Here is an 11100-nt window from a genome sequence, read left to right as displayed (position 1 = left end):
AGAAGAAGAAGAAGAAGAAGAAGAAGAAGAAGAAGAAGAAGAAGAAGGAGAAGGAGAAGGAGAAGGAGAAGGAGAAGGAGGAGGAGGAGGAGGAGAAGGAGGAGGAGAAGAAGGAGAAGAAGGAGAAGAAGGAGGAGGAGAAGGAGAAGGAGAAGGAGAAGAAGGAGAAGAAGAAGAGATATGAAAATCACAAGGTCACAGAGGGAGTAATGTTTGTACAATTCCATTCAGTCAGGTTTCACCATCTAGCCATAGATACTTCCTAGCTATGTGACCCTGGGCAAGTCACTTAGCCCTGTTTTCCTCAGTTTCCTCATCTATAAAATGAGCTGGAGAAGGAAATGGCAAATTACTCCAGTATCTAAGTCCCCCCCCATACTAAAAAAAAATGAGGTTATGAAGAGTCAAGCACAACTGAAAATGTCTGAAAAACAACAAAAAGCCTTCATTTATCATAGCTATCCAGGCATAGTGGGGCTGCTGTAGACTCACGTTCAAAATACAGCCTTTTTCTGGGACACAATATTTTAACACTCTGAGTCACCTCATAGTGAGATATAGAGACCTTCATTAAAAGCCTGAAGGTTTTCACAAAACAACTATATAGTGAGAAGAGCACTGGAACTGGACTTAGGGGCCTTGCTTCAGATCCCAGCTCTGCTGCTTATGTAACCTTGGACAAGGAACTTCCTGGGTTTCACAAGTCAAGTCACCAAGCATTTAAATGCTCACTAGGTGGCAGACATTGTGCTAAGCCCTGGGAAGACAAATATAAACACAGTCTCTTCCCTCAAAGATCTTGTATTCTGATGGAGGAAGATAGTGCATAAAAAGCTGAGAAGTATTGTGAGGGTTGGGGAGAGGTCAGAGAGGGGCACAGGAGAGAAAGCAGCTCTCAGGAGAGTCGGGAGCAGCGGAGCCCAGAGAGGAGTGAGGGAGTGAGAATGGCTGGCCTGGGCACTCTCCTTAAAATTCCTCCCCTTCTGGGAGGAAGCGGCCAATCAGGGAAGGAGGAATCTACTAGGCTTTGGGGGAAGGAATGATCTTCCAGACTGAGAAGCCTGCTGGATCATGGTGGAGAAAGACATGCAGAGGGTGAGGAGTGGAGCCCAGAGAGGAAGGAACGTCTATGATGTCTAGAGCAGCCTGCACAACATACCGCCCATGGGCCATTTTGGTGGGCCAAAAGCGGCTGGTGGGCCGTATGTTGTGCAGGCTGGTCTAGAGGAATGTCTAGAATGAGTGTTCTTTTATTAAGGGGATTTGTTCTGTAAAGTTTGGATTCAGTCAAAGGGCCGCACTTGAGGGCCTAGAGGGCCACATGTGATCTCCAGGCTGCAGGTTCCCCACCCCTGGCAGACCCTTCCAATTGCTCCACTATATTACATTTCTGTGTTTCTTTTGAACGCCGTTTTTTTCATTTAAAAGTGTCTACTCAGCTCTACTTTCTTATGCCTCACCTTCCTTCTCTGTAAAATGTCCTCAGCCCTAAATTTTATGCTCCTAGGATCCATCCATCCATCCATCCATCCAATCCTCACAGTGACTTAAATCATATAATCACAAGCCGGTCAGGCAGAGCAACGGGTGCAGTCCGAGGGTGGCCAGGGTGTGGCGTAGAGCCAGCAGCTGGCAAAAGTTAAAGGTGTCCTTCGGGACTGAGGAAGAGAACCAGATAAAGCTTACACTTACATTGCATTTTAAGTCTTGTAAAGCATTATCTCATCAGAACAAACTTGCTAGATACTGCAGATGTCATTACCTTCATTTCAATCAACTGAGGCTCAGAGAGTTTAATTGACTTGCCCAAGGTCACACAGGTTCTAAGTGGCAGAATGATAACTTGAACTCAGGTTCAGTAACAGGTTCATTATTCCAAGCTATTTACTCTTTTCATTACCACCTCAGTTCCCAGACTCCAAGACACACATTCAAGCCAGGGGGGTCAAACATGCAGCCTGTTTGGGGGCAGGAACCATATTACAATTCAATTGGGAAATATATAACAAAATAAATAAAAATACAATAGAACCTGGATAATGTTAACATGCGTTTTCAATATAGTTTAGCAGCCTGTTTCCATTTGAGCAGGTCCCCACTGCACTACACCATGCTGCCTCCTTACTTACTGGGCTAGACAGCCATAACTTGGGGGAGAGGCATGTGTCCTAGCTGAGGCAGTAACACATTCATTGCCTAAAAGGGAGTGATCTTAATGCTGTGCAACTCTGAGAAATAATTCATTTAGAACCCTACTCTATTCCAATCAGTATTAATCAGTTTGATACGATTCCTTGTGGGTAGTGGTTATAAGGTCTACTGTATATTAGGCCCCAGAACTGGGAGTTGCAGATTTTAAGTTCACATGTTTAATCATAGGAAGGTTTTTCCTTGTCATATTGACCAAGCCCAGTGTGGTGGAGGTGACTGAATTATATGGAAAATCTTCCAACTTATTTCTGTACCTCCAGACCACTCTCGTTTGTCTGGCATGAGCTGGTGACCATCATATGAAAGAGCATCTTATGGTCCCTTAGCGGAGATGCCCCATGCTTTGCCCAGCCGGACACACACACACACACACACACACACACACACACACCCACAATGACACACCATTTCTACCTGATGCAACAGGTTTTGACCTGCAAAGCAAGATCTATCAACCAGTGGGGTTCTGTATTTTGTATAGCCTCTTTAGAACTTTCAGGTGTCAAATCTGGTATGGAGCCTTATAAAAAGAAGGCCCTAGAAGGGGCCATCTCAGATTTTGAGGAAGATCTGAAGTCCACTTCACTAGAGCGGACCCTTGACCCTTGAATAAAGTGTCATTGGCTCAGAGCTCTGCCTCAGTCTCTTTTATTGTATTTTAATCGCCACATAAGAAACAGCTTTGGGAAACTCAGATCTCCCTCCTGCTACCAAGCAGGGACATAGAGCTTTTTACTCCTTGCTGCTCTATGATTGGGTGTTGGAGAGACTAGAATATTTAGCTGGGTGGGAGGAAAGCAGCTTTTCCCATCCCCGTTTAGCTCTTGTCTGGTGGTCCATGATGCAGAGCTGCTGTAGTGCTGCTAGAGGAAGGAGTGGGGAGTGGGGGTGGGGAGGAGAATAGAAGGGAGGGGAAGAGAAGTGAAACAGCTCAAGAGAGGACAGGAGGGGGCAAGACAGAGAAAAAGGAGGAGAGAGAGATGGATTTAACCAGAGAGAGAATACAACAAAAGAGAAGAGCAGGAGAAATACAGGAAGGGAGGAAAAAGAAGTGAAACAACTCAAAAGAGGATAGGAGGAGATAAGAGAAACAAACAGATTTAACCAGAGAGAGAATAAAAGGAAAGAGAAGACATGGAGGAAGTAAAGGAAGGGAGGGAGGGAGACAGAAACAACTAGACCTAGCTAAAGCAAGGAGAAGGAAAGGGAGAGAAGAGGGAGGTGGGGCAGAGAGGAGTGGAAAGAGAGAAGAGAAAATTAGAGAGAGGGAGTGAAAAAAGAAGGGAAGATAGAGAGAGGGAGAACCAAAGAGAAGGAAAGAGAGGTGGATAGAGAGCACTACATGACTTAAGGGAAGCTAAAAGGAGGGAGAGAAGACAGACAGGAAAGGAAAATGGAAAAGATGAGATTTAAAAAAAAAAAAGATAGACACACCATCAGAGATGATAAAGGCAGGGGGAAAAATGGGAAGGCTGAGGATAGCCAAGCTGTAAAATATCTCGCTGAAGGAAAGCTTCAGGAAGGATGGCCAGTAAGAGTGGGGAAGGACAGGCACTGATGTCAACAAAAACTGACAAAAGAATCTCAATTTGACTTTGTCACTTAAAACAATTTGCAGTCGTGGTTGCTCAATTGTACGGACCTCTGCCCATGGGGTTTTCTTGGCAAAGATATTGGAATAGTTTGCCATTTCCTTCTCCACCAGCAAACAGGGGTTAAATAACTTGCCCAAGGTCAGACATTTGGAAGTTTCTGAGGCTGGATTTGAATTCAGGTGTCCCTGACTCTAAGCCCAGCGATCTATCCACTGCACCATTAAGCTGCCCCTCTTAAAACAATAGTCAGAGATTATTCACATAGTGCATGGCAAAGCACTAGAAATTATGTAGCAGTTTTAAAGTTATGGATCACTCAAAAAGTCATGATTAAGGAGCTTAGAATTAATGTCTTATCAAATCAGTATACAGTAGAAGGTATAGGTATCTAGCAGTATAGGCATCTAGAAGCATAGGTATCTAGCTACAAAAGATAGAAAGATAGATAAATATATGTGCACATGCACACGCACACACATCTCTTTAGTATTTTGAAAGATTCATAACTTCATCAGTATGGGTCCTCCCTCCACTGATACAGATTACAACCCTTTCCCCCACTTTAGCAGACTGTCACCGATGATTGCAATAACCAAGATAATTCATTATTTATTGGTCAGTCATCTGGTGATGAGTCTTTTTGAATTTGACCAGAATGAACCTAAATTGAAAGTCAGTGTCCATCATAAATCCATATTCAAATCCTTCCCAGCCTGGCAAAAACTACCAGAGTTTGCCTTCTGTGAGCACAGATTTCAAGAACCCAGGATTAACTCCCTCTCATGATGAGGCTTTGTAAAAGGACTTCAGTGGAAAAGACACAAATACACTTTGTAAGGAGAATGAACCACTGGCTGAGGTGGACCAGACATTCACCACAACACTTTCCTGATTTGAACCACATAGGGAGATTCCCTGGAGCAGGTGAGGTATCTTTGTTCTGTGAAGAACAAGATCTCCTGTCTAGTAAATTAGAAGAAAGAGTTGATAGTAGCAGTGGGGAAGAGGGAATGAAGAAGACACATCATATGCTGTGAAAAAGAAATAGAGGCTAGTGAGTGAGCTGAGTTCATACAAAAATGTAGCAAAAGTAGATCGAATGGGGTGGCCAGGTGGCGCAGTGAGTAAGAGCACTGGCCCCAGAGTCGGGAGACCCGGGATCGGTTCCAGCCTCAGATACTTAGCACCCACACAAAATAAATGGCTGTGTAACCTTGACCAAGTTACTTAACCCCAATTGCTTATAAAAAAAAAAAAGTAGATCGAGTTTGATTCAGAAGCAGAATGGAAGAAGGAATTCATGGGTTGCTTCACAGTGTGACTGATATCCCCCTGCAATAGTATTCATAGGTTGGGTCCCTGGGGGACAATAATCTATGAGTCCTCACTCCTAAAAATATAGCTCATGAGCCCCCACTATAGTCAGCCCTTAGAGAACACAATTAGTACAAAGCAAAGGTATTTACTGAAATGTTATAGTAGGAATCATAAAGCATTCCCCATATTAATTGGGGGCACAGACATGAACACAGCATCAGTGGGAAGAATTTACACATAAAATTCACAAGTGCAAAGGTGCAGATGTTAAGAAAATAAATCGTCAGTACATGTACAAGGCAAGACAATTCATAATTCCAGCTGATCTGCTTCTGCCGACCTTGATCTTTCAGTCTCTGCGATCTCTGCTCCTGGACACCACCAGATGCTTCTCCTCCTACTTTATTGCATTGCTGTCATTACCACTGCCTCTAGTTTGGAAGTCGGCTAACTCCCTGACTGAAGTGCTGCTGTGCACTTGGAGAAGAAACCAAAACCATTATCCTCAGAGCAGCGGGAGTCCCACCTTTGGGACCTGCCATTCCCTCAGTAGGATCCAGTCCCAGGCATGAGACTCTAAGGTAGGCAAGGTGTGTCCAAGGAAAGAGAACTCATACTGCTGATGCTACAAATCATTGATGTTCTCGCTCTGCTGCTGCTATTGACCTTGATCTCTCAGCCTCTGATGAGCGCTGCCTGACTGCCTGTGTGGTCACCACCGCCTCTAGCTGAAATCCTAGCCTAAGGTGCTGCTATGCCTCTTCCTCAAAAAGAGCCAGAACCTTTGCCTTCAAATCAGTGGGAGCATCCCCAGGTTCCTTGCCCCAGGTTTGTATTTGTGTGTGGTGTGCTCTTGTTTACTCTTTCTGTCTCTCTCTTCCTCCCTCTCTCCTTTTCCCCCTGCCCCTCTCCCTCCTATTCTTCCTCCTCTCCCACCCCATCTCTCTCCCCCAACAACTCCATAAATAATGGGGTTTGTTGATAAACAAACCCACAGAACAGGATTCTGATGTCTTTTTTTTTTTTTTTTGCTTTTTGGAGGGGAGAAGACAGAGCAATTGGGGTTACTTGTGACTTGCCCAAGGTCACACTAACAGTGTGAAGTGTCTGAGGCTGGATTCGAACCCAGGTCCTCCTGACTCTATTCACTGAGCCACCCAGCTGCCTCCAGAACAGGATTCTGTTCGGTGGACACAACAGGCAAAGGAGGAAAAACAGACTCTCAAGGCTTGGTTCTTTCTCTATAATTGGCTCCTTTCAACTCTCTGTGCAGCACAATTCTAGTAAGTTTGACTATTCCATTTTTTAAACTCTTAACCCTTCCAATTTACCACATCAGTGAGAAGGAGGAGAAAAAGGAACCGAGGCAGGTCTGAAATCTCTGCCAATCCTCAGTGTTATTTCCTGTCCCTTTCATAAAAAAATAAACTACTCAAGGTCTGAAAGGAGGACACTCGTATCTCATTTTCTCTGTTATTTGCTCATTACATCCAGTAATTTTATCAAGTATAGTAGGGAGACTCAATTGATGAAAGGTGCCTAAATCAACCCCCTACCATGCTAGTAACAACCAAAGCATTCCAGGCAACCCAGGGGAGGCATTAAAGCTAGGTTAGCATGGTGAAAGGATCAACCTGTTGTTCGGTCATTTCTTATATTTGACTCTTCATGACCCCATTTGGAGTTTTCTTTGCAAAGATACTGGAGTGGTTTGCCATTTCCTTCTCCAGATTATTTTACAGATTAAGAAACTGAGGCTAACAGGGTTAAGGGACTTGCCCAGGGTTACACAGCTAGTAAGTGTCTGAGTTTAAATGCAAACTCAAGAAGATGAGTTTTCCTGATTCCAAGCCCAGGAGATATTAAAAGATCCAAGTCTATTTAAACCAATTAAGTAATAAGTTAAAAGAAAATAGTTTGATAGAAGGATGCAAATGGTATAAAGCACTATGAGATGTGAGGGAGAGATGACTACTGGTTGAGTGGATCAGAGAAGACTTCATTTAAAAAAATAGATGCAATTGAGCTGAGCCTTTCAGTATGTAGGAGATAGGAACAAAAATAAATGGAATAATGTGAATAAATACATGGGATATTAAAAAAAAAGCATAGGCCATATGAAGTGGAGAAAATTTTTCCAGTTTAACTGTAGCATAATTTCTGTGTCAGGTGATAAATTTTTTGCTTTTTTTTGGAGGGGGAATGCAGGGGGCAATTGGGGTTAAGTAACTTGCCCAAGGTCACACAGCCAGTAAGTATGTCAAGTGTCTGAGGTCAGATTTGAACTCAGGTCCTCCTGACTTCAGGGTCAGTGCTCTACTCACTGCACCACCTAGCTGCCTCTAGGTGATAAATTTAAAATAAATTTAGAAAGGCATCTTTTCAGTAATTGTGAGTGGCCATGAATGCCAGGTATAAGAGTTTCAATATTATATTGGGTAGTCAAAAGTCAATAGTCAATAAACATTTATCAAGTGCCAGCACTGTGCTAAGTGCAGTGAGATAGAAATACAAAGTAAATAAATAAATAAAGACAGCCCCTGCCTTCAAGGAGCTTACAATTTAATGAAGAAAGCAAACTGAAAACGTGGAAAGAGCTGAAGATACCAGGTATGGGGCATAGGGGAGAAGTTAATGAGTACAGCTCAGTGGGAAATGAAATGGGCAGTTGGGAGCCAATGAAAGTTTGTGAGCATTGAAGTTGCATAATAAACCATGTGCATTAGGAATATTAATCTGACAACTCGATGAAGGATAGATTATAGAAGGCAGAGACTGGAGGTGGAGAGTCCATTTAGGAAGTTATTGTACCAGTACAGGTAAGAGACAATGAGGGCCTCATTTAGGATAGTGACAGGAGGAAGGTTAAAATGGTGACAAATGCAAAAGATGTGGCAAAGACAGAATGTTTTTTGTGAGAGAAATGCTTTTGTGATTAAGTGGCTGATAAGGAGTAAGTGTGGAATTCAGAAAAGGAAGTCATAAGCTCAACGAATAGGAGATATTCCTTTCTCCAGAATATGAGGATTGTGGGCCCTGGTGAATGCTCCATCAGAGAAGACATGTAAGAAATAGAAGATAACTCCTGAAAATTTGTGAGAAATTATACCATAGAGAATTCAGTCCTGGGGACCGGGGAACAAAGAAGGTGACCTTCTAGGGCACTTCTCCATCTAATTTCTTCTATTTACAGCAGTTGACAATTTTCCTAGGCTTCAGAGACTCCCCTGAATCCCAGCAAGGCAGTTGTCCAGGGCAATTTTGCACATAGTATTATGATAACAAGCACAAAGGCATTTAGAAATTTAAATTACCTCTATTTGCACTTAACAGATTATTCTAAGAAAGAGCTTTTAATTCTTTAGCATGAAAGCTGGTCACCATTTAGGGTTAATATGCTATCCTGCAAGAATATGTAGGGGTGAGATTACCCAGACAACTAATTACCTGCAAAGATAATCTTGACTAATTGGAATTAGAGCAACCAGAGCAATTATTAAATGTTGTTATCCCTTAGAACAGTCCTCAACTAGACCTTGGATTTAATTACCTCTAATAAGATTCATAATTAGAGGGATCTAGAGTTTTTGAAATAAAGGTGCTAATATAAAACCCCTCCCCCCAGCGTGGGAAGATTGAAAGAGCTCTAGAGCAGGACTGAGGAGGCCTGGGTTCTAGTCCCAGTTTCTGCCACTAACTGGCTTCAAGACCTGGCAAGTTTTTTACACTCTCTAAACCTCTATTTTCTTACTGCAAAATAAAGGGGCTAAACTAGATCGATCATTTGCTCATATATTTCTTGCGTTTCTGCAATGTGTGAGGCACTTTACTGAGAGCGATGAAAGGATTATCATCTTAAGATCTGGTAGGGCCCTTTGAGGTCATCTTGTACAAAATCTCTCAAGTCCCCTTTCCAGGGTGGGAAACCAGTTGCCTGGAGGCCACATGTGATCCTCTAGGTCCTCAAGTACACCCCTTTGACTGAATCCAAACTTCACAAACAAATCCCCTCCATAAAAGGATTTGCTCTATAAAACTTGGACTTGGTCAAAAGGCTGAACCCAAAGACCTAGCAGGCCACATGTGACCTCAAGGCTGCAGTTTCCTCACCCCTGGACCACTTAACTGAAGATCTTCAGGGCTGGGGAGCTCACTACCTCCTGAATTAGGCAGCCCACTCCATACGAAGATGAGCTGAGACAAGAGCCCTGTTCTCTAGAGGGGTAAAATAGGATCCCTGTCTTCAAGGAGCTTACAATCTAGTGGTGGGAAAAAGGAATAGGTTGATTTGAACTCCTCCTAGGCACAGAAATAACACACATTTATATAGGGCTTTAAGGTTAACAAAGCATCTTCCTCACAAGTACCCTGTGAGGTAAGTAGTACAAAAGTGATTACCTCCATTTTGCAGGTAGGAAAACTGAGGCCCAGAAAGGTGATGTGATTTTGTAAGGTCACAAAACTCGTGAGGAACAGAGCCAGGATTTAAACCCTGGTCTTCTGATACTGAGTCCAGCATGTTCCTTCCAGTTCCTCATCAGTGACTGGTACTGTGCACGGTGTCTGAGCTATCTTCCAACTCTCACATTCTTATGAGTTATATGTGATAAGGTACGGCAGAATTTGGAACAAAGCAATTGGGGAAGAACTATGAAATATGGTAGTCCTGACAAAGATTCCTTGAAAGAAATGGGGTGAAGTGGCAGGAAGAAAGGAGCAGGAATTAGAAAAGCCAATGATGAAAATCTTTGTCCCTGTCACAGAGAGAGGACTCTGCAGTGAAGCTAGGTTCTGTGATGACCTTGCGCTCTGGAGGAGTAAATCACAGGCTCTGCCACCAGGCTCTGATATCTGGACTATGAGGCTGCTTTGGAAGTTAGTTTCTCTTTTTCTTTTTTCTACTGAACATGTTCTGATCTATTCACATTTTGGTTCTATGACATCAATCAATAAAATGTACTAAATAAATTAAGTGAACGGTGGAATTGTAAATCGATTTCAGGCGTAGAAGGGAGAGAGTGAGGGAACCAACAAGAGACTATTATAGGAATTGAAGTGAGAAATGATTCACGCAAGACTCAAGATTGTGGCTGCAGAGCCCATCATTTCGTTACACATTTCTGAAATATTAAACAAATGAAACATACAAGCTTTGGAAATTGTTTCACAAAAATTGCAGGCTAGCAGCTGCTGGAATCCCCAATTCACTTGGAAACAGGTACAATAGCCGAGCCAACCTATTGTTAAAGTTCAGTCCAAACTGGCTGGTGCGGACTCACACAATACACAGCAAGGTCTCAAGCATAAGTAAATATCCAAAACCCACCTCAGTTAGTACCTGCCGCCCCTGTCCATCAGCTTTACAGAAAATGAATGGCATGGCTCATGTCAACAGGCCTCATTCTTCTATTAGACTGCCGACCAAGTTTCATGGGCTCAACTACTGCCTATGTGGATGTCTAAATGAATCATTAGCTCCCTTCAGAAGCTTCATAGAATGATAGAATGTCAGAATTGGGAAAGGACCTTCAGATCATCTAGTTCACATTAAGATAAAATTGAAGTTCAGATTGGTGAATTGATTTATCCAACTTAGTGGCAGAGTTGTCAGAATCTAGGTCTTTTTTAAATTTCCATTACTATGTTCTTTTCTTGATTATGTCCAGTTTATAAAATAATAGAGAAAGGAGTTTTCCTTTTAGGATAATTGTGGCAATCTGAGATTTCTACCAAATGATTTGAACACTTCCAAAATAGGCACAGGGAAAAGGGAACTAGGTCTGGGATAACATAGTAAAGGGGTCTTTAACTTTTCCCCCCAGGAGGATCAATTTTCCAATTATCCAAGTATAGAAGAGTTGATCTTTAACCAACTTTCCAGTCCAGAATATAAATACAAGGTGTAAACAAACAAGGCATTAAAATATCTGTCCTACCCTAATCCCTTTGGGATGTGGAATGGAATTGAAAGGAGCAA

General features: G+C 42.6%; 1 protein-coding gene across 1 annotated transcript in view; it reads right to left on the bottom strand.

Annotated features, from left to right (window-relative positions):
* The window catches only part of GSG1L (GSG1 like), a 380886-nt gene that overhangs the window by 270501 nt on the left and 99285 nt on the right, over positions 1-11100 (bottom strand). The window lies entirely within an intron of this gene.

This window comes from Petaurus breviceps, unplaced genomic scaffold, assembly GCF_028583685.1.
Source record: "Petaurus breviceps papuanus isolate PSGF00001 unplaced genomic scaffold, PetGlider_PUasm1.0 138, whole genome shotgun sequence".
NCBI classification, from domain to species: domain Eukaryota; kingdom Metazoa; phylum Chordata; class Mammalia; order Diprotodontia; family Petauridae; genus Petaurus; species Petaurus breviceps.
This window is presented reverse-complemented; position numbering and strand designations above follow the sequence as displayed.